The sequence below is a fragment of the Podarcis liolepis genome (genome assembly GCF_965112155.1).
Source record: "Podarcis liolepis genome assembly, chromosome: 2".
In the NCBI taxonomy this organism is placed as follows: domain Eukaryota; kingdom Metazoa; phylum Chordata; class Lepidosauria; order Squamata; family Lacertidae; genus Podarcis; species Podarcis liolepis.
In genome coordinates this window covers 61,418,607-61,442,847 of record NC_139555.1, presented here as the reverse complement: position 1 = coordinate 61,442,847, position 24,241 = coordinate 61,418,607, and the positions used below count along the sequence as shown (strand labels likewise).

General features: G+C 42.8%; 1 protein-coding gene and 1 long non-coding RNA gene across 8 annotated transcripts in view; one reads left to right on the top strand and one right to left on the bottom strand.

Moving 5' to 3' along the window:
- CNOT6 (CCR4-NOT transcription complex subunit 6) overlaps positions 1-10,861 on the bottom strand; it is a 37,651-nt gene extending 26,790 nt beyond the window's left edge. Inside the window, exons 1-2 of one of the 6 annotated variants that reach the window (XM_083488130.1) lie at positions 10,665-10,861; positions 1,047-1,175 (exon numbers count right to left, since the gene is read on the bottom strand). The gene's annotated coding sequence lies outside the window, so the exon portion shown is untranslated. Of the gene's footprint in view, positions 1-1,046; positions 1,176-10,066; positions 10,090-10,226; positions 10,434-10,664 lie in introns of those variants that run through there. The other 5 variants (XM_083488129.1, XM_083488131.1, XM_083488132.1 and 2 more) reach the window with 5 other exon arrangements.
- Positions 10,723-23,611, top strand: LOC310699760. 2 transcript variants are annotated; one of them, XR_014522220.1, is made up of 4 exons: positions 10,723-10,850; positions 11,071-11,840; positions 20,303-22,073; positions 22,551-23,611. It is a non-coding gene; the product is annotated as an uncharacterized lncRNA (long non-coding RNA). The 2 variants fall into 2 exon arrangements; XR_014522221.1 differs by lacking the exon at positions 10,723-10,850 and having other exon boundaries at positions 10,961-11,840.
- The last annotated feature ends 630 nt before the right edge of the window (positions 23,612-24,241 follow it).

Here is a 24,241-nt window from a genome sequence, read left to right as displayed (position 1 = left end):
AACAAAGTGAACTTTAATGTCTTTAGTCATCTGAATCCACTCATTAGTGTTTAGTTATAAATGCAAACAGTACTTCAAATAAGTGCTACCGTTTAAATTACTATGATGAAGTAGAAATCCCATTTTTTTAAAAAATTGAAAGCCTTGTTACCACCTCATTCTTTTGCCAGAGCAAAAAGAAACTGTCTTGTCACCCTGGCACTCCAGAGGATGGTGTCATCACTCCTTCTCTAACCCCATCTCCCCACCCCCTTCTGCTGCCCTGTTCCCCCCTCCAATAAATCACTATTTGTGTGAACCAAGAGTCCAGAATTCAACCCTGCCAGACCATGTTTCTGAAGAAAAATCCTTTCAACTCTAGGAATAAATATGCTTGTAAAGAACTCACAGTATTTTTTTAAAAGATCTTTTGGATAAAAATATTGAATCAGCAGAAGTCACATTTTAGATTACAGCATTCAAAATTCCACGTTGTAGCCACAGACTACTATCTAATCTAACCAAAACAAGCATATGCAATAAAGCCAGCCTTGCAAATACAAGTTCATTCAAAACAGCTCAGCAAACCTCCAACTATCATCAGTTTTGAAAAATAGGTGTCAACTGATTGGGACAGACATGCCTAATGCTTAATATCCATCAGGTTTTCATGGATTCCCAGGTGCTCCTACAAAGTACCCTTCTTATCTGTTTCTTTCTATGAACTGTAAGAGTGAAAAGCTCCCTGCAAAAACAAAATCTCACATGACACCAATAATGGAAAACCTATCAATTCAACACTTAGTCCAGAACGAATGCTATTAAGTATGTTTTGCATAATTACCATATTTTAACTTATACTGGAACTGAGTAAGAAAGAAGAGCATCTGGATATATGCATATTCATCATTCTTGTTAATTTGCAAAAACCTAGCATCTCAAGGGCTATTGTACAATTATTAAGTATAGTGTGGTGCATTACATCAAACAAGCAAGAGTTTCCCCCTTTAAGTCTAATTCCCTATCAGTTGACTATTTTAAGGCTGCTAAATTTACACAATATTTACCGGTAAGAATGTGCCAGGAAAATAAGGAAATTTCACGCTGCTCTGGATTTTGTACTCCCTGCCATCAGATTTGCAGTACTCCCAGTCAAATCCACATTGGAAGCCACATATGGCTGACCACTAGGAGAGCTGCAAAACAGATTAAGAAAAAGAAGAGGAAATCCAGTTAGGCTAACGTTCCTATTTTTGGTAAAAGGAATTGTAGCAAATAAGCTAAAAACTGGAAGACTTAAAAGCTTATTTGCATTGTTTTAACTTATCAAGACAGAAAATCTGTAACACCTGCTATTGACACCCCCTAAAGCACTTGGCAGTACTTCAATATTTTGGTGAAGCAAGTTAGGCTTGGTCTTGTTGTTTTTTAAAGAGATGCAAGGAAGACACTCAAGTACCTGAAAGTCAAGGTCACTGCCTCCCACATTTTCAAACTGTGAAAGATGAAGCTCTATGCAGAGCTAGTTCCAAAAGAAACAAAACACACTATGGCTGGTGCAAACTTCTTCATTTTTTTGGTCTCATTTTCAGTTATTTAATCAGATACAAAGTAGAGTTAAATGTACAGTGGTGCCTCGCAAGACGAAAATAATCCGTTCCGCGAGTCTCTTCGTCTAGCAGTTTTTTCGTCTTGCGAAGCAACCCTATTAGCGGCTTAGCGCTATTAGCGGCTTAGCGCTATTAGCGGCTTAGCGGCTAAAAGGCTATTAGCGGCTTAGAAAGGGGGGGGAAGCGGAAAAAAAATTGGAACACTCGCAAGACGTTTTCGTCTTGCGAAGCAAGCCCATAGGGAAATTCGTCTTGCGAAGCAGCTCAAAAACGGAAAACCCTTTCGTCTAGTGGGTTTTCCGTCTTGCGAGGCATTCGTCTTGCGGGGCACCACTGTAATGAACCCTACAATCCAACTACTTAACACACACACTGACATTGCATCTCCAAGGAGAAGGATGCATTAGTGATAAAAGATAACCACAGCACAGGCATAGGCCTTAGCAGTGGATACAGCACAAATGAAGTGGTTCATAGAAATGTGAAAAAGGCAACAGGATTAATGAGCGGGATGCAGGCAAGTGGGATAGGAAAGGGAGAAGTCCAAGATGGTCCATGAGTGGAAAAGACAGATCTGAAACAATGGCAAAATAAGTAAGAAAGAGCCGATGGCTTCAGTAAGAAATGTAAAGTTCATTTTCTGACATTTTCAGGTTGACAACTTGCTAGGACAATGAAAAGGAAGGGAACAGGGATTTTATGGGTGGAAGACTAAATTACAGTAACAAGCATAGGTTTGAAGCTAAAGCTAAGACAAAACACAATACAATAAGAAAGGTAATGGGACAAAGTCTGGATTTTTATGGATCAGTCATGACCTATCACTGCTATCACATCTGCAGCATATTGCAGGGTTCAACTGAATTCCCTTACCTTCTTATTCATCCAAACATAAAACATTCTGTTCAGATCTTTCAGACTGCTTTCCTTTGAAATCATTAACTGAAATCCATCCTTCTTAAAAATGAAGAAACTGAACAATATTCCAAAAGAAGAATCATCACTGCTTTACAGCTGAATACTGCCCTAGTCATACTGAAACGAACACTGCAAAAACTGTGTTTCCTTCCTTTTAGGCTGTATTATCATCATCCTGGGATTGCCCATCTCAAAGGCTTTTTCCTCCTTAACTGTTTTTAGTTGATGACCTTCTGTGTAATAATACTGGGAAATAAGCATGTTACTACAGTGGTACCTCGCAAGACGAATGCCTCGCAAGACAAAAAACTCGCTAGACGAAAGGTTTTTCCGTTTTCGATTTGCCTCGCAAGACGAATTTCCCTATGGGCTTGCTTCGCAAGACGAAAACGTCTCGCGACTTTTTTTTCTTTGTCTAAAAACAAAGACATGTTTTGTTTATAAAGTTAATTTATTTTCCCTTAAATTTTTGAACTGCTCTTTACAGTATGTGTGACTTTAAAGAGCAGTTAATAAACTGTTGTTGTACCAAATTTGGCTTTGTTTGGACTTTTTTTGACCATAGGAACGCATTAATTGATTTTCAATGCATTCCTATGGGATTTCGTGATTCGCAAGACGAAAAATTCGCTAGACGACAAAAAAATTGCGGAACGAATTAATTTCGTCTTGCGGGGCACCACTGTAGCTACTCATGCTGGCACTGCATATTCCCTTCCTGGTCTGAAAATTGTAATGCATAAGCAGAAATGAACTCTCTTCCAAGCAGGACATTATGGGAAATTGTAACTGTAAGGATGCATGGTTATCTGAGGGAAATTGCCAGAGTAAGACGTTGCTGTTCGCTTTTTTAATATGAGTATTCACTCAAAATGCATAGGGAATGAATCTTAAATCTGCATTCCCTATGAACTCAAAACCATCTTAACTTTGAAAGAAAAAATTGTAGCAAGCTATAAGCAGTATCCAATGAATACTACTCAGCAGTGAAAACATTTCGAACATGAGCCTCATGGGTAAACTACTATGTTACTCATCCAAATTACAAGTAAGCAAAGAGACATTAATCCCCACCCCATACTGTGAAAGGTATCATTGCACAGAGTAAGATACGGATTTTAATTCAATGGTACACACTTTTATCACAAGCATGCACAATATGGGTCGTGTTCAGCCTGTCTATCACAGTAGAGCACTACAACATACTGTTCATTCTTTCAACCATAATTTATCTAAAAGTAGTTTAAGCCCCAAACAATGGGGGGGGGTATTACTTCTAGTATTTAGTATACACAGTAGATCTAGACAGGAAGGAATATGCATGAACATTTGTATGTACTCTATACAAAAAATCAAGAATTTAGCATCATTTAGCTTAATAGTCTAAACATCTAGATGTTTTTCATTGTAATTACACTACCAGAAGCCCTTGGACCTAATTTTACTTCCTCTTTAGCTTTGGTTTCTTACATATTTGGAAGTGTCAATTTACAACACACTTTTATGACTGTATTCTGTAACAGCCTCTTCACATGAGGAATGTAACTTTAATTTTCAAAGTCCATGTTGGCATATCATACATGCCATAATAAAGACACTGCAATTTTTCTGCAGATATTATGACAATACAATATAGATTACCTAAATAATGTGCTACTTACCTGGGGAATATAGAAACTGTGCAAGTTGGGTAAACAACTGACAGCCCAACACACTTGCCTATTAACCCCTTTCTCACTGCTCAGGTCACTATTTACCTACAAATGGCAGCCACCACAATGCTGTGCTGCTTTCCTACCTTGTGGAAATGCAGCCAAGCACAATGGCTGCTTCTGCATGCTCTTGTCCCCTCAGAGCTCATGTAAGCTCAGACTTACAGCTTCTATAGTGCTGGAATCCTACAAGGACCACTATGCATATTTTAGGTCAAAGATTAGGGGGTGGGGGATTTCAACAACTTTAAGAGCTGACCACTATAACAGGAAAACCACTTTGCACAGAAGGAAATCCCCCCTCACTAATACCAACAGACTGTTAATCTTCACAGTCTGCTACAGAAGATTGCAGTAAAATAGCAGAGGGTTCCCATCCTGCACACTACCTTCCAGCCCTTTGTGATGGTGTAGCCTGGACAAATCCAAGATGCATACAAAGCCTTTCAGTTATTAGCTTTGTGTGGTCATGATTTATTCTGGTTTGGCTGAGTTAAAGGCTCTCTCCTTTTTTGAGGTTCAGAGACATTCACATAACTTAGGATCTTTTATCTTCTGCCTTGTCGACTGTTGGTTTGATGCCATGAATTATACAGAACTTTGCACTTAGCCATTTACTAAGGGGCAAATAATTCCTATGCTGCATAAACATAGTAAGGCTCAATTTTCACCCTGTCACAGATAACACCTGCATGACCTTACACTATATTGATCCTGCATCCCTTACTACCCTAACAAACAGGGAAAACACTCAACAAAAGAATCACAGAAATCCACCTTCTATTTCAGTTTTTTAGCTCAAATACTTGAATGCACCTGTATTGATTAGTAGAGAGATCATATCATTCTGACAACCCTCACATTTTAGGGGAAGCTTACAAGAATCTGATTTTCAATGCACAACACAATGACGCCAAAAATTATGAAACAGGACATGTTTTTACAAAACTAACATGCTACTTCTAAAACAGAGGTTATGTTTAGACAGGTTAGTGTCTATCAGTTAATTCTTAGAGACACCATCAGTTCTCAGATACACCACCAGTGGTCCTTTTTTGGGAATAAAACATGAGACGTGATGTATTAAGGCAATACTTCACAAATTTATTTTTAAGCTACTGACTTTGGGGGATAATTAATGCTGCTTAGCAATCAGTTTAAACTATATGTGCACTGACAACAGGTTTGTCTAACACACAGGCTATTCAGCTTTAAGGGTGACTACATGTAAAAAACTACATAAGAAAGGAGTTTGTATGTTAAGTGAAATTTTATGGACTAGTTAAAATGTGAAAAATATTAAAAAGACCTTACTACTACACTGCTAATGAGCATTTGAAGTATTTCTCTTAGCACCATGCCTCAGTGTGAAGTAGGCAACAGGGTTCCATGAAGTATTTTAGGTACAGATCAGAATGCTGCCACAACTGAAAAATGACATGTTTAAATGTTAACACACATATGCACATCTCAAATGCTTCAGTGTTAACTAGTAGCCTTGTAAGATAAATTGCTAGTTACCAAATACAGTAAACCTAGTATTAGCCTTGTTTTTAACTCATTGCTCAGTTGTCATATGTGATAAGGAATTTATCACAGGGGAGTGAATGAATTGCCCAAAAGAGAGAACCTGTTTGCTCCCTCCTTCCCCCATTCCATGCAGCAGCTCATTGCATTTCTATAGTGGGTGGGGAGGGGAGTAAGCCCCCTCCTTCCTTGTCTAGGACATGAAGCGCTTCATCCTTCTTCTGGCAGACCACTGCATTTCAATATTTGGTGTGTAGGAGGTGAAGCTTCCTCCCCTGCATCCAGCACAGAAACCAAGAAAGCTGGTGGTGGAAGGAAGAAGTAATGCTTCCTGCTGCACTTCTGCAAGACACATTAACAATCAAATCTCCCACACCTTTATTGTAGAAACACAGCACACTGGTAGCAAAGGGACAAAACAATCCCCAGCATGCCTCAGTTCTATACTGGATGCATGGGAAGTGAAGCACAATGCTGCATGTCCTACATGTTATCACAGTGGGCTAGCAGCAGATGGATTCTGAGCATCCAAAGGGTGGCTTTTGTGTTTTATGTACATGCTGGTGGCAAAGTGACAGGGCAATCTGTGACAATGCCACAAGCCTACTAAGCATCTGTGCATGGGAGATGTGGCCCCTTCCTGCATGTTTGGCATAGTAACCATGCAGGATAGCTGTAGAGGCATGGATCACTTCATCCCAGTACTAAGTCCACTTCACCTCTTCCTGCACACTCATCATAGAAACCAAGCATGAATGCAGAGGAGGTAGTGTGCTCACTTCTAGCTTGCAATATGTTTCACTAGCCTGCTTTTAACTCATAAGAAGGACTGGCAAAGAAGGGAACGAGTGCTCCATTCATGTTCCACTCTCCCTTGTACAAGTTTTTTTAAAGTGCAGGCTTGTAATTTTTGGTAGCTAATCCATATACGCTTTTGCCACCTTAGCCAAATACCAATTTTCAAATGCCATACATGGAAGAATCTCCACTCCCCAGCCCCACTCATGCCTAACATTTACACAGTTGATGCAACTCTTGCCTACAAGCAGAGTTCAATGCAGATATACATTATATGTACAATTTGAATGTCTACATAGGGTTATACAGAAATTAAGATGCAAGTTGTTTAACTAATCTGCATCTAAATTCCATACCAAAATAGCCAGATTTAATGTACCATACCCAAAGAACAGGATTTTGGTGGACTATTTTTCTATCAAAAGAATGCAACTTCTTTCTTAAAATAAAGCTGTCATACACTGGGTGGGTTTTAAAAACTAATTTGAGAAATGCATGGGCTAGCATTACAACATACTTACTAAAAATACACCTTATTAATTCACACAAGCCAATATGTACATCTAAGGATATACATTACCAAAAATAATTATCTGCCCATGCAGTACTGTGGTTTCATTTATTTTTATATTTAAGTTATTCCTTAATTACTGAAACACAAATAGCCTGAACTTGTCAAGACTACACTTAGGATTTCATTACAAAATGACACAGGGCAATCTCCCTTATAAAGAAAAATGAACTGATCCAAGTGCTTCAAGTGAAAAGTGAATAAAGCATTAATCCATATGTGAATGGTTCCATTTCAGCAATACGGTGAATAAACCCCCAGAGAAGACCTCATTCCTAGCAGCACACTCCAGAGTCCAGATGAACCAGCAGGAAGAACACAGGGTGGATAATTCTGTAAAATTACCCCAGTGGAAATGTTGACAAATCCCCAATCACGAGACCTGCTCTAGGATGAAAAGAAATGCAAGAGACAATACAATTACCAGTCAACACTTGCCAACCTTCACATTCATACCAAATAATTACCATAAATATTCCTTAATCCTTTTGAATTTTAAGTCTCTGTTACCAATATGGTAAAATCCAGATAAGAAAATAACCCTGAGACATACCAGACACTGTAGAAATTCCCAACTGCTTATACAGCACAATTCAAAAATCTCTGCAGGAAACCTCAACAACATAATCATATAAATGTTAGATCTTTACTATTTTAGAATATGAGAATAATGGAATTTCCATTATATATCTTTTTATAGTGAAAATTTATGAGGTTTTCCTAAAAATCCTTGTCTTTTACTACAGATATTTAAAAGGCTTAACGCAAAACAAAAACTCACCTTAAATAAATTTTAAAACCTCCCAGATCGTTCAACTAGTAAAAGATGAAGGTTAGCCAAAACAGGTGCTGTTACATTTTTTTATTATCGTTTTATTTTTTACTTTTGGGTTATGTCCCTTCACCAATTCAAAAGTAAAATTCAACATAAAAATCTACCACTAAAAACACAAAACTCACAAGCATCCTGTACATAAAAATATCTTTCATACCATATATTTTGGATCAAATTCACAATTGTATACTACCCCTTAGAACCTCACCCTTATAAGGAACAGCCTGATGTTTTGCTTTCTTAGCAGCCTAAAACAGCGCTTCATTAGATACCCCATCTACACAAAAACATATAGAACAAACTTGCTGTTGTAGGTAACCCCAAGAGATCTGCATTCTAATCCTGTTTACCCCTACAGCGGTACCTCGGTTTACTAACTTAATCCTTTGCGGAAGTCTGATCTTAAACCGAATCCATTCTTAAACCAAAGTGTGCTTTCGCTAATGAGGCTTCCCACCGCTGGTGCCCTTCCACCGTTCAGCTTTTGTTCGTAAACCGAGGTAAAGTTTGCAAACCAGAACACTACTTCCAGTTTCGCAGAGTTCGTAAACCGAATAGTTCGTAAACAGGACTGTTCATAAACTGAGGTACCACTGTATATGTGTGTGTTCTACAGTCTGAGGCCCAGCCAACCTACCTGCATATAAACACTATTCCTGCCCCCAGCTCATTACATTGGACAGCACAGCTGTCAATCATTCCTGCTAAAGCTCTTTCCTTTCTATTTCAGACACAGGCTGTCTATTGTGGCCTTCTTATTGCAAGCTAGCCTTTTCAGATACAAGGGTAATGCAACCAAGCTTAAATTTATCCTGAAGTGCAGGTTTTGTTCCCAAGAACCAGGCTTATTTATCCACGGCAAATATGGATCTACAGTTTTTAAATTTACACCTGTCTGTTCTATTTAAATTAATTTTAAGAGGTTGTGGAGGTGTGGAGAAGAAAAACAGCTGTGCAATGCAAGCTTTCCTTTCTTCCTGCTTATTTCCAGAAATGTTTACACTTTGTTTTTATTAAACCAGCTTTCCCTCCACTACACCTGTACTTTTATCTTAGTTGCTTTTAAGTGCCAAAATAAAATAAAAATAGAGTTTGGTGCATTTGTATAGAGCCACAAACCAGAACCCTAACACACTTATTAGGCACTTCAAGCAAATGAGCCCTGCCCCCCCTTACCCCCGCACTACTCCCACCACCCCACAGCTCTTGTCAACAGGCACTGAGCACGTCACTTCCTCCAGAACCTTCCCACAGCTTCCAGGAAGGCTCAGCCGCCCCTTCCAAGTGCAAAACACCAACCCCCGTCTCTACTTTCCCAGACCAAAAACTTTTTTCTCCTCGGGAGAACTCCTCCTCCCTGCCAACCCCAACAGGGCTCCTTTTGTTTCCTGAAGAGCAATAATGCCCTCCAAATCAACTGTGCCAGCTCCAAAGCACCACCACACACGCCAGTAATTTTTGTTTTGTTTTGTTTCAAAACACCACCGCCGCCACCACTCTCTCTACACCACCTTCAGCGCAATAGGCCGCTCGCCTCACCCGCCTCGTACACAAGCAGTTTTATTTGCTACCCCCCCCCCACAACACGCTCCCTTCAAAAGCCCTCGCCCAACCACCACCACCACCCGCCCGCCCCGTCCTCGTCCAGCCATGCATTTCACGCACTCCGGAGGCGCAGGGCCCGGAGACCCCGCTTCGTATCTCGCGACGTATTTTCCTCGCCCGTCTCCCTCCGCGCCCCTTCCCCGAAGAGGAGCCGCGTTCCCCTTCCCCTCCCCGGCTGGATTATTATAAAAATAGTAACACCGACAACCCCCCCCCAAACCTCACAGGACCCCAACACAACCCCCGCTACCCCTCTCTGGTCAGCAGCCACTCCCCGTTAACCTTGTCAACACGACCCCCCCCCGACAAACCGACCCACAAACATCTCCTCGACCCCCCACCCACCCCGGAAAGTCAGCCATCTCTCTCCGCGTCCCACAGGACCTCGAATGCGCCGCCGCCGCTCTCCGCGCCTCCCACCAAAATAATCCTTCGCCCACCCCCCCCACCCCCGCGCGCCCCCATTATGATTACCCGGGGCAGTTTTAACCGCCCCCCTCCCGTCAGAAACCTGCTTTCCTCAGGCCGCGGTCGCCGCTGCCGCCACCCCCGCCCCATAGATTCATTCGACGGGGTGGGGGGGCGGTTGAGGAAGAGCCGCCTCGACCCCCGCTCCCTCTTCCTCCTCCTCGCCGCCGCCTTTTCCGTCGGCGCGGCCGCCGCCCCCGTACCTGTAGCTGCAGCATCCCCGTCTCTGCGCTGCCTCTGCCTGGCTCTTTGTTTCCTGCCGCGGGCCGGACGGGAGAACGGGCTCCCCCCGCCTCCTCCTTCTCCTCCTCCTTCTCTTCCTCCTCCGCCTCCTTCTCACACTCATTGAAAGCAAACAAGCATCATGGCGGCGGCGGCGGCAGCGACGGCAGAGGCAGCGCTTAGGCCCGGCCCACATCGCCTCGGCTCACAGGCTCCGGGCGCCGAGGCCGCCCCCTCCTCTCGCCGCCAGGACGCGCGATTGGGTGGCGGGCGCTGGGCGGGCGGTGCTCCGCTGGCCCGGCCGAGGAGCGAGCGCTGGCGGAGAGGGGCAGCCGGGGCGCCGCTGCGCCTTCCCGGGGAGCGAGAGACGGGCGCCCGGTCCGCGCGCGGCGGGAGGGAGCTCCACTGGACCCACTTACCTCGGAGGAAACGGGCACGGGGAGCCGGGCAGTTGGAGGAGGGCTAGGCCTCGACCCAGCGGCGGGGCAGAGTTAGGCGCGCCTCAGGCCGGCATCCGTCGGGGTTTCGCCCGCCCAGCTTGTGCCTGGGACCCGGCTGCAAGAAGTGCACTTTCTCGGAAGGAAGTCGCTGGGACTTGCCTCGGAGTAGGAGCGGCCTGCAAAACCCTCCATGGGAGGGAGCGTTGCTGAAGTTGGGTGGGGGGTTGCTCCGGAGGAAACGCGCGCAGTCAGGCTCGGGGTACCCGGAGGTGGGAAGGGGTCGAAGTGGAGTGAATGGCGGGAGGGTTGAAGGGCAAAAGCGAAGGGGCTCGGGATGTCTGCCACCTTCTGGGCAAGGATTAACAGCGCCGTCTTAATTTCGCAGTGTATGCATGCGAGCGATTGGGGCATTAACGACGTGCAGCCAGTATCGGTTTGATTATGACTATCCCGCCACTGCGGACCCATCTGTTGAATTCCTGCTCCAAAGGCGCGCAGGTCAGCCCTCCGTGGTGAGAAGGAGAAAAGCGGGAACCTGCTGTTTGGAATTCCAGGGTGGCAGCCAAAAGATGATGCCATCATAAATTTGTTGGACTCAACAGTGCTACCCGATTCTGTTGTTCTGGTTGTGTTGATGCGGTAAAAAGTTGACAACTTGTAATGTCACAAACCCAAAATTGAGGCCTTTAAGTCACATTGGTTAACAAATACTAACTTCTTCCCCTTGGTTCTCAGTTCTTATATTGAAAGGATGATCTTTATCTCTGAAAATTACCATTCAAAAGGGCTGTTGAGAAGGTACTTGCCCCTGTTTAAAATGTCTCACATGGCAATCCTAACCAAGCCTTAAATTTAGGAAATGCATTGCTGGGGGGGGGGCTATGAGGATGAGGCTGCTAGTTTCACCCGGGTTATTGTTCTTCTCTCCCTCCACAACTTGGAAGGTGATTTTCTGAAGCTGAGAGTCTTCTGTACTCTGTTTAATTTTTTCAGGGTGAAGCCTGATAGCTACGATCTTTGTTGGACCTCACAGTGTTAACAAATTCTTCACTGGGCTACCAGGTAGAGAAAACGAGATGCATAGATGAGGGGCTGCTAACAAAAGTGAACAAGACAGAAACAAAGAAAAAGCCTAGATGAGATACCACACTCATGGTAAATAAATGTGCAAAAAGCCCACATTCAATTGCTTTAAAAGTGGTGTAAGAAATTTATGATACAGGTGAAAATGAATTTTTACATACCCCATTTTGAGAAGTTGCTGGAACGGACTGCAGTCATCTTAGGTGATTTGATAGTTTCACTTTCTCATCTTTTCAGTAGGGATAAATTGGACCTCTGACAATTTGAGTAAACTAACTTTGAAAAAAATTTTTTTTAAGGGAAATGGCATCAAAGAACAAATGATCTTAACCGTTGAAAATATGGTACATTGGAATATTAAGTGGCTCAAGTTTGCTCTTTTAAAAAGTTTAAGAACTATTTCAAAAAGCTGCTGGGTCCACAACAATCCCATTAGCACAAGATTGTTAATTATTGGTAAGATATGCGTAGGATCTGACTAACGTGAAATACTTTGTTAATGGGCTTTGGTGTAAACTGGAGAGGGAAATTGAGGGAGTGGATTGGTTTGGGTAAGGTTGCAAAAAACAGGAATTTGGTACTGATTATTTGTTGAAGATAGATCTGAAAGAAGGAATTAATCAAGTTGAGTGGTAGGGGTATCTGGGAGTGCAAGGTTTGAAGGTCTCTGCATGGTTTGAGGAGTAGCACTAATGGGAAAAATACTACTGTATTTTTCGCTCCATAGGACACACCTTGTTTTAGATGGGGAGAACAAGGGGGAAAAATTATCCCCCTCTCTGCGCAGCGCCCCTTCAGCGAAGCGGCAGGAGAAATGAAGCCCCTTCCGTTTCTCCTCCTGCTTAGCTGAAGGGGCACCTACCCTTCAGCGAAAGGAACCCGAAGCCTCTGGAGTGCGGCGGGAGCGCTCCCGCTGCGCTTTGGAGGCTTCGCATTGCTATCGCTGAAGCCAGGGAGCCTGCATTCACTCCATAAAACGCACACACATTTCCCCTTAATTTTTGGAGGGAAAATGTGCGTCTTATGGAGCGAAAAATATGGTTAAGATACAGGGTAGGGATTTTGAAGTATAAGAACTCTTGGAGAGTGTGAGGTTATATATAGTAATCAGAGGACAAGCTCTGAACAGTTTTATTGGGATCAGATGGGGTTCCCCAATGCAGAGTGACCAACCCCAGAAACTTTAACATATTCTTCACACCATCCAGATTAGGATATTTTAAAGTTGGAATCAGTCACTTGACTGGTGAAATTTAAAAATTAACATTATAATACAGAAGAGAGAAGTTTGATGTTAATAGTCACTGCATGTTCAGTTATTCATTTAGCTGAGCTATTTTAAAGCCAAACACATGACATATTAAATCAACTATTAACAATTTAATTGTTGTAAATGTTCAGGGATTAGTCTTAAAAGACATGAACATTATTCAAAGCAGAACAGCTATAGAAGAAGAAATGGAAATATTTTGGAAAAGTAGTTCAGATTTTACTGTGGATTGGAATACCATTTGGGATGTGGATCATGCTAGCTTATAGCATGTTATTTCATAAGCTAGTTATTGGGATCTATCCCAAATGGTATTCAGTCCCTAGTAAAAAAGAGAATTTTTTAAAGTATTTCCGAGCAGCTCACTTACTTTTGTTTACATATGGGACTCAGCCATTTTAGCGAAAACTTTTTGAACTCCTTGATGCATAAAACAAATACATTATTATCAGAGCTTCCAATGACTTTATTCTTTACCTTTTCCAAGGAAATAGTTGCACATAGAGGACTCAGCATGAATCTGGAATCCCACAAATAGGTTTATTTAACATCTTACAGGTTATACATTCTATTCAGTTTGGAAAGTGGTTTTACTTCAATAAAGCATTCCCTAGCTGTACCCATGTGCATTAAGAAGCAGCACAAAGGCATATTGGGGGTGGTGTATGTTGCAGATAGTGTAATGCAAGCATGCCAAGTATACCTTTGCTCATTCATACACTTGAATTTGTTTTGCTGCATATAGCTGTCATCAATACCCTAAGAAGGCATTTTGAGCAGATGGTTAGTGACAGGATTAGCTTTCTCGTCTGGATGTTTAATGGGATCTAAGAATGTAATGTGAGGTTCTTTCATTTAGTATGTCTTACCCAGCAACTGTACTGTGTTAAGTTTGATCGTGTTGCTCAGTATTATGCATCTAGTCCCCCATCCCAATGTATCGCTCTAAATGTTAACCTGAAAAAAACGAACATTTTACCAAAAAGTTTATCTAACCTCAGAATGTCGCTCCAGTCACAACAATACTGTAGGTTTTTTAAAAAATGCAGTTCTAAGCACAATTACAAGGGAGTAATTCCTGTTGAATTCAGTAAGGTACACTTCCAGTTAAACATGCTTAGACTAGTCCTGCACTTGTAATAGAACTTGAAAACAATGTTTATTGGGATATGAAAATTCAGAGATTCTATAGTAAAAGTTGTTGTCAGCTACAGAATACAAGGAAGATAATCATTGGACCCTCCCACCAGGATTGGAGCCAAAACAAGGCCATTAAGAAACAAGAGGGAGGTGTCTGCATGAAAGATTGCTTGTCAGTAAAAAGATAACAGGAACAGGGTCATGGTGACGGCATGAAGAAATTAGTTGCCCTATTTGTGTCCCTTTCAGCTTCCAGTATGTGGTACTGTAGAACGGCTGTTCTGGCACCCAGAACAGGAGCACTTGTCTTATTCTTTCTAATGGTAAACTCTGTTGGTCAAGCATCTGTTCTTAAGCAAAACAGGGTATTATAAAAAGACAGTAGTGGTTCTACATACCTGAGGGTCTCCTTCAGTACACAGAAATATTAACAGAGAAGGTATGAGATTAACTCCCCCCAAGTTAGCCTGAGAAGGACAGCTTCCAGGATTTATGGACTGTTGAAGGCAACAGCATATAGGAAAATATTCTAAGTCAACTCAACCCATTATCTATAAATGGAGCTTCTGGGTTCTTCTATTTATTTCACAAAATGTGTACACTACCTAATTGTAACCTGCTCTAATGTGTGTGTGTTTTTTAATATGTGAATAAAACATTTAAATTATCAATAAAAAAACAGCTCTGTAAATCATTCAAAATATAAAATAAACAGTAAACTTAAAGAGACACTTCTCTCCCGAGATGAAAGTGATTCTATGGATGACTTGCAGAAATCCAGAATTTTAGCATAGCTATGATGGGCCAGAAGCATGAGCAGCCAGAAACATGCAGAGAAGATGCAAGCATGTTCATGGAGCACAAAGCTTCTTCCTGCATTTGAATGCTGGATTTAGATTTGGAGGAAGTCTAAGAAAATAATTTAAGTAGATTGACCTTTCCAAGTCTAACCCGAGGTACAGTACAGTGGTACCTTGGGTTACAGACGCTTCAGGTAACCGGAACGGGTTATTTCCAAGTTTAGGCGCTCGCGCATGTGCAAAATCACGACGTCATGCTTTACGCATGCGCAGAAGCGCCAAATCACGACCCACACATGTGCAGATGCAGCACTGCGGGTTGAACGTGCCTCCCACACAGATCACATTCGCAACCCGAGGTTCCACTGTACATTTTATCAGGAAGATATTTGGCTGAAAATCCAAATCAACCTCAGCCCCACATCTAACCTACACTGTTAACAGAATAAACTATAGGAATGTTGTAAATTTATCCCCTGAACCTACAATATGCTCTAGAGCAGGGGTGTCCAACCGGTCGACCGCGATCGACGGGTCAATCCCGAGATGACCTTGGTCGATTGCAGGATTCTTTCTGCTTGCGTTGTTTAGAATCATGTCTCTTCCCCCCTCTGTCTTTCCTGTGTTGCGTTTAATGGGTGTTCCTTTGTTGTCTGCGACGTCCCTGCTCTAGATTATTGCTTAATCGGGAGCTCTTGCTTCTTTGGATAAGCAACCCCTAGTTTAACTATTAGTTAAGCAGAACATAGTTGGTTTCAGCAGTGATTAACTGAATGAAAATGATACTAATATTCTGCAATGACTGACTAAGCCTTGCAGCCTGATTCTCAAAAGTGTTTTAGGTGGCTTTCATCACACCTAAATCAGTGATGTCCCGTGGGTGAGTGTGTTTTAAAGAACTGAGCAAGTACTGCAGGCTGCTACAATGGGGTTGGCGCAGAAATGTTGCCTTATGATTCTGGCTCAGGAGACACTTGGATGTGGTGCTGGGCAGAATCAAAGAAAGGCTAGATGTCATGGCATCATCTGAGCCACAGTTTTGTCCTGCTTACTCTATTCTGTTCTGCTATAGGTGTGTTTCTGCCTATTGGCTCGCTGATAAAGTTAATAGTCCTTTTCAGGGACTCAACCTTAAAATATCTTCCATTAACTGAACATGTATTGCTGGATTTTTATAGCTGTTTAAACTGGCAGCTTCAATGCAGCCATGCAGAACTGTAAAAACATTTCAAGCAGACTCTCTGAGACAACATGGTTTTACTAAAGACTACAGAGTAATGACTGTAAAAGTAAAAGGAGTTGAGTATCTCTTGTTCCAGAAGGAAAACCCAAAAGCCAATTCTATAAAATCAGAGTTTCCATCATAAATTCAGCAATCCTTGTTGTAGCAGGGATGGATCCTTTTTGCTGCATCCCCACTGTGGCTGGGCTAAGGTTTTCTGTAGTAGGTCTTATCGCTTAATGCATCAAGCAGCACCACTTTACAAGACCTAATTATATCAGCTGCCTATTTGGGCAGCATTGCAAATCTTTCAGCCAGCTACTGTAGTTGTGCCTTTAATGTGCAAGCATTAGCACAATGATTGGGAATGTTTTCTGGGTGGAGGCACATGCTACCATGATAGACAGCTTTTGGGGACTGCATTCCAGAGCCACACACAGTCACACATCCTTAACACATACAATACACACACACACAAACTATTAGCCATGGAAACAAAGGCATATGTTTAAGTCTTAGTAACTCCACTTGAATTTTACATTCCATTTTCCCTATAAACATTTTTTAAAAATGAAGTTCATTAAAACAACAGCACTTCTACACCCTTTATTGGCCTGACTATTCAAAAGGTAAGAAGAGCTCAGTAATCCTAGCAGAGGAATGCAGATAACATCAATGCACAGCTGAACTGCAGACCCTGCCTGACAGCTATTCAAAGCCTCAAACTTCAAAATACAATTCCCTCCCAAAAATGACATGCACGCAGATGCAAAATGCAGGGGCTCTCTTTTTTTGCACATTTGGAAGGATCAGATGTCTTGTCTCCCTTCTGAGACATTTCCCCCTCTACTTTCATCTTGCAGCAGATCCTTGCAGAGAAAGGAGCTGCAGTTGCACAATTTGCGCAGCATCAAAGCTGTTTCCCACTCAGCTGCTCACTGCAGAACAGCCGATAGGTAGGTGGGGATCCCAAGGGCCTCATGAAATGGCCAGGGGTTCCCCACCCCAGTCTTAGCAGGTGACTGCTTGCAGGTGATTTTGTTTGCTTGTTGTGGTCTGGCCAGTTGTCAATCAGTGCTGAATGCTGGCTATCTTACCAATATCATATTCTTATTCCATGGCCATAATAGGGAACTCAAATTCTTGAGGTTTATTTTAGAACAGTAAGTAACAACTCTTGGTCACTTCTGACAATTGAGAATGTACTCCAGGTGGAGAGGGGCTTAAAAGTGATAAGAAGGGGGACGGTGGTGGTTCCCTGTCCTCTGCATCTGTTGCCCACCCTATTTTACTGACTTTGGGGAGGATCCACTGTCCCCATTTTGAAGGAAAGAAAAGGACCTGCAAAGACTGTGTTGAGAGCACAGTGTTATGCATGAGCCATGAAGTTCTCTACAGGTTTCTAAATCCAGACCTTTGAAACTAAAGCACTGACACCTTGAAAGCAGACAGTCACCCAATGTACTTGAGGCTAAAACTGGAAGTGAATGTTCCCTGTGGTTCATAAGAAATTAAGAAGAGCCTGCTGCATCTTACCAAAGTCCCTTCTAGTTCAGCATCCTGCGTTCACAATGGCCAACCAGATGTCTATAGCAGGACTTGAACACAAGAACATTCACCCTACTTGTGATTCCCAGTAACTGGCATTTAGAGGTCTACTGCCTCTGATTGTCAGTAGGACACAACCATCATGTCCTACCATCACTAACATGCCATTTTATTACAGGGAAGTGCCTCGTTCCTTCTTGGATGGTAAGCTGCCAAATTCTGCCTTTGCAGAACACATTTCAGGATGTACTGTAATTAAATGGGAAGTTACTAAGGCAGTGAAAGGCCATGTATTTGTTGCACAGGAGGGGCTACAGTTAGCCTTCCAGCAGCCAGAGTTTAAAAAGGCACTCCTAGCCAATGCTGAGTTCTGTTCATTAAGTAGTAGAGCAGGTGTTGGGAACCTTTGGTCCTCCAGATGTTACTGAACTACAATTCCCATCAGGCCTAGCAAACACGGCCAATGACCAGGAATCAAGAGAGTTGTAGTTCAGCAACATCTGGAGGGCCAAAGATTCCCCAAACATGCAGTAAAGTAAAGCAGGGTCAAAAACCACTCCCAGCCTAGAGATCTACTCCTTCCAGGGGAGCAGCACAGTTAAGTCTCACTCTCCTAACTTTTGGGTCCTGATTTACCGTCAACATCTCTGTCATGTGTGATGCGGCAGCTAAAAAAGCCAATGCAATTCTGGGCTGCATCAATAGGAGTATAGCATCTAGATCAAGGGAAGTAATAATGCCACTGTATTCTGCTCTGGTCAGACCTCACCTGGAGTACTGTGTCCAGTTCTGGGCACCACAATTCAAGAAGGACACTGACAAACTGGAACGTGTCCAGAGGAGGGCAACCAAAATGGTCAAAGGCCTGGAAACGATGCCTTATGAGGAACGGTTAAGGGAGCTGGGCATGTTTAGCCTGGAGAAGAGGAGGTTAAGGGGTGATATGATAGCCATGTTCAAATATATAAAAGGATGTCACATAGAGGAGGGAGAAAGGTTGTTTTCTGCTGCTCCAGAGAAGCGGACATGGAGCAATGGATCCAAACTACAAGAAAGAAGATTCCACCTAAACATTAGGAAGAACTTCCTGACAGTAAGAGCTGTTGGACAGTGGAATTTGCTGCCAAGGAGTGTGGTGGAGTCTCCTACTTTGGAGGTCTTTAAGCAGAGGCTTGACAACCATATGTCAGGAGTGCTCTGATGGTGTTTCCTGCTTGGCAGGGGGTTGGACTCGATGGCCCTTGTGGTCTCTTCCAACTCTATGATTCTATGATTCTATGATTCTATGTCTAGATTAAGCTTCAGTTTCCTTCTTGCTAGGCTACTTAAACTGAATCACCTATTTCTGCATTGTGCTTATTATACAACACTCTGTGTCTACACTTGGATTGCAGCTTATATTGTATAAAATAAATTGCTTGCGGGTGGTAGATTCCTATCCCTCAGTAAAACCATCCCCCGCCCCCCCGGGCTTTTCCACATCTCGTGCCACACCATGTTTTTAGCCAGAATCTTTTGCTATCCTGACTACTACTACTACTACTACTACTTCTTCTTCTTCTTCTTCTTCTTCTTCTTCTTCTTCTTCTTCTTCTTCTTCTTCTTTAATCTACTTAGTGCACAAAAATGTGAGACAGGTGCTTTGAAAGACTTGGACACCAGAATACAAATAAGGTGTCCTCATTTTTATTAAATGTGGAAAGCAAGCTTCCTGATTTCAGAAGTGGATGCCATAATGTGTTTTAAAGTTCATCATGATGGCTGAAACACAGCAAACAATAAACAAACAGCATCGGATGCATGATTGTCAAGTGACTGAACACTGATTCGGAACATCTAGTACTGCCAGCACCGTTGCATTTCATACCACCACTGTGGTATGAGATTGCTTTGCAGAAAATAACCCTCAAGGTAGACAGAGTGGGTCATATAAATAGGCAGCACTTACAGTACATCAGTAGCTAAAGCGCTAGAGGTGTTGGGGCAGATCTGCTTCAGGAGCCATCCTATTCTCATTTACCTGGGGGGGAGCACCATTGCACTCAGTGGCATTTAGTGCTGACTCTACATGCTTAGAATTGTGCACCAAAGTGCTCTGAAGCTTATTCCATCAGAGGTGTCTTTTATGGTATGTTTCCAGTCAGCGCCATTTCTGATTCAAGAGGACTGCTCCTTAATTTAAACAAACTCTCACTAAGTATGCACTTGACACTTCTTTCCTGCCTCTCAAGTGCATGTTTTGTAGGCCTGTCGATCCAGCAGTTACTCAGTAACTTTCAAAATTGTATGGAACAGTTTTTAAAACAACAACAACATTTTACAAATGCATATTATTCACCATCATTTGGAAAAATATTGCTCTGAACAGATTAATTAAAAATCACAGCATTATTGCTAAATACAATACTGAAAGCGATTACATGTCAGCTCTCATCTATTGAAATCACTTTGTAGTAACAAAAGCAGAGTTGGGAAATCATTTGATGGTTGTGACATTTCTGCTCCCCTGTTTATTTCCATTTCTTGATAGAGTGTTCTCTCTCTCTTCTTGCAGGTTAGAAATCACATAACGCCACTCAAACATCAGAACCATTTCTGCATAATTGTATGGCATTTTTAGGACTGGAAAGTTCTTTGTCTGTCCCTCAGTATAATTAGCAGGGCCTGATTTCTGCTCAAAAAGATCATTTTGCCTTTCGTTGTGTGCAACTGTCTTATTAGAGTCACCTTGGCTTTCCATATTAAAGTTGTAGTGTAAAACACTGAATGTTCAGCATCCCCTCTATTTCCGAGGTTTTGAGAAAGACGAGCGAGAATCCTCATGTTAGTCCACACAGCACGGACCTTGGACCAGAAGGTGGTGTCAGCAGGCTTGGAGGAACCTCAAAGTTTGCAGAAATAATAATGAAAAGAAACTATATGGGGGGAAGCATAAAGCGAGACTCCCGAAACAGCCCAGTGAGGACTGAGTATGCCCTGGCTACAGAGTGTTGACTGCTTGGGGAACTGGGTGGGAGATGGAACGCAAGGGAGTATTATGCGAGAGGGCATGGCTGGCTGGAACCCAAAACGGAGCACTCCATCTTGCAACATTTTGTCGTAGATCCCCCGTTTAAAAAATTAGTTATTTTGTTCAGTCCGCAGGGAAATAAATCTGAGTCTGAGCTACTATACATCTTTCTTAGCTGCAACATAGCACTGGCAGGTTGCATCTCAGTCCTAACCCTGTCATTCTGTGGCACATTACATTATCTGTGTTCACAGATCTGCTTGTTCTGTTATGCGAAATGGTAAGAATAATTTGGAAATGACATGGCAGCTTAATTCAGGTAACCAAGTAAGATCTATGTTTCCTCCTGCTGACAGTAAGCAGATACACACTAATTAAAGGGTCAGTATCAGAGAAGCATCTTAAAAAGCAGAGACATCACCTTGCCGACAAAGGTCCGTAGAGTTAAAGCTATGGCTTTCCCAGTAGTGATGTATGGAAGTGAGAGCTGGACCATAAAGAAGGCTGATCACCGAAGAATTGATGCTTTTGAATTATGGTGCTTGAGGAGACTCTTGAGAGTCCCATGGACTGCAAGAAGATCAAACCTATCCATTCTGAAGGAAATCAGCCCTGAGTGCTCACTGAAAGGACAGATCGTGAAGCTGAGGCTCCAATACTTTGGCCACCTCATGAGAAGAGAAGACTCACTGGGAAAGACCCTGATGTTGGGAAAGATGGAGGGCACAAGGAGAAGGGGGCGGCAGAGGACGAGATGGTTGGACAGTGTTCTTGAAGCTACCAGCATGAGTTTGACCAAACTGGGAGGCAGTGGAAAACAGGAGTGCCTGGCGTGCTCTGGTCCATGGGGTCACGAAGAGTCGGACATGACTAAACGACTAAACAACAACAAAAACCAGAGAAGCCTCTTTAAAATGAAGCTGGGGGGGGGCAGGAATCTTTGCTGACTGAACTAAATGAAACTTACCATACTTTTGAGTATGCATATTTAAGATCCTGCAAGTATTGCAGGAGTGTTGTGAGGCACATAGTGTTATATTTAGTGTCATGTGGAAATCCCATTTTAGTTCCACTTCCAGCTAATTTCAGAAGAACTTTGGCCCTAGTGGGGGGGGGGAATCCCCAAAACATTCTTTAGCTAGCGTACCACAGTATGAAATTATATGTAGTTTTCAAATAAGTAATTACATTCTATCTGATTTGGTTTTGGCCTCATAACAAATTATTTACTCTGAAATCTTTAGCAATGCACAGCGAATCCACATGTCTGAATCTTCGCTATACCCAGCAGATTAGTCTGGGATGGTTGCATCAGGCCCATGAAGGTGTTATGATATAGAAGCAATGCGGCCGCGAGCTGGTAGCTTGAAAGCAAAACATAATGGGAATGTTGGGACTGTTCCGTGGGAAACAGAGGGACAGTCTATTCACAGTGCGAAGCATCGGAATTAGCTCAGAGTGTAATATGAGCTGTACAGGAAGTACAGTACAGGAGGAGTTTCTCTCTCGGCTGCTGGAGTTTGGAGAGAGCAGACGTGTTTTCTGTAACGCTGCAAAGACAGAAATAAAGACATGTAAATACGTTTCTGTCTATCTCTTTTCCCTGCCCCCGGGGGGCAGGAAAGAGTGGTGTGTTCTTCTCACGCTGAGGAGGATCGCCGATCGTGACCTTGCCTGAATCCTGCCGGAGAATGCAGACAGGGAGGTCAACCGGAGATCAAGCCGGGTGCCTGGAGAGTGGTCAGTTTCTCCTGATAATGGCTTGAATACCAACAGAAGGGGGAGCATCCAGGTTCCCTTGCCCCAGGCCTCAGAGGGCTAAGGTGGCTGAGGGCCCCACTAGGACTTGCGCTGCCTTGCCAAGAACAAGACTCTGGTCCTGGGCCTCAGATAAGCTCTGCAGGGGCCTGGGTTGCAAGGACAGTTCTTCTATACTAGGGACGTCCAACTCCCAAGAGACTGCAATCTACTCACAGAATAAAAAACTGGCAGTGTTTCAGGTCAAAGCAAAGTTGTTGAGCTTTTTTCAGGGAGGACAATCCTTTTTTTTGGAGGGTTTGGGTCAAACTTGTTGAGCATTTTTAAGAGAGGGGAGTCCCATTTGGGGGGGGGGGTTCCAGACAAACATGTTGCGCTTTTTTTAGGGAGGGGAAAGGGGGAAAGTTCCTCACCAAAAGATCGCCAAGGAAACAATCTACCTCACAGCGAAAACTCCGTCTTATGCCACCGAAAAGGAAGAGGAGCCTGTGGTCAACCAAGGTCTGCCAGAACCTCCCGGGATCGACCTGCCAGACATCCCTGTTCTATACAAATACTGCCTGCGTTTCCTTGCTGCTGTATGGAAAAGCACATGAATCTGACCTTTGAATAGTTTATAAGTAAACCAAATGTGTGGTCTTTTTCTATGTGAAGAGAAGTAGGGAATTTTGCAAGCAACTTAGTAAGGGGTATTTTAAACGTCTATATTTCCACGCTTTTATCATCTGCATATTTTGTGGTTTTATATCTGTTGGGGTTCTCTCATCGAAGAGTACTTGCCCCAAACCTGGGTTAACACTGAAAGCTGATCAGATTCCTTTAAAATCTGCTTTAATTATCTTTCACATCATGCTAAAGTTCTCTGAACCCAAACCCAGATGTGACTATCTCATGTCAAAATTGGTGTGGCCAAAATTTCAGAGTAGGCATGGCCCAAGTGTAAAAGTGGATATGGCCAATTTGTGTTGGGTAGGGGTTGAGTATGTAGCTTACTGTGTTTTTAAAGGGCTCTGTAAGTGTTCCCACATACTAAGATAGAAGATGCACTGGATTTTTAAAAGGATGCAGTTCTGGGAATAAAGACCCCCAAATTTACGATTTGAGTGCTGTGATTTCCCTGCAATACGTGCTAGCTTGAGGAAATATAATTGGGATTGCATGTAACACTCTGCAATTAATAATGCACTGGGAAACAGCATTTGGAAAGTCCCGCTCTCTTGACAGTTAAGTGCTAAAGCCACCCATGAGCTAAAAGCATATTTAAAATAGTTTTTGAAAATTCTTGCTAATATTGGCTTAGATGTATTATTTGATGTGTCATAGGGTGTGTTGGATGTTTTGCTCAGTGTTACTCACATAATGTTAGCTGAATCCAAAGTGATTGTGAAATGTTTTGGCTTCCTCGTTTCACGTCATAGGAGAAAGATTATGATCAGCGTGCGTGTTAAAGATGGTTGAGCGGAAGGTCTGGTCTGGGACGTGGTTAGAAAATATGGATCTGCATGTGACAGTCAATGCTAACAAGCCAATTCCAAAAATGGTTACTCTGAAGTAAGTGCTGCTGAGCTCAGTGCGACTCCTTTGTGTGGCTAGAACATGAAGCCATTGTGCCTGCTGTGTTAAGGTTTGCTTAGCAGCCAGGTCTAGCTGAGGGGTGGGGAACATTTGTCTTCCCAGATGTTGTCAGTCTTCAGCTCTCTTCATCCCTGACCACCGGACATGCTG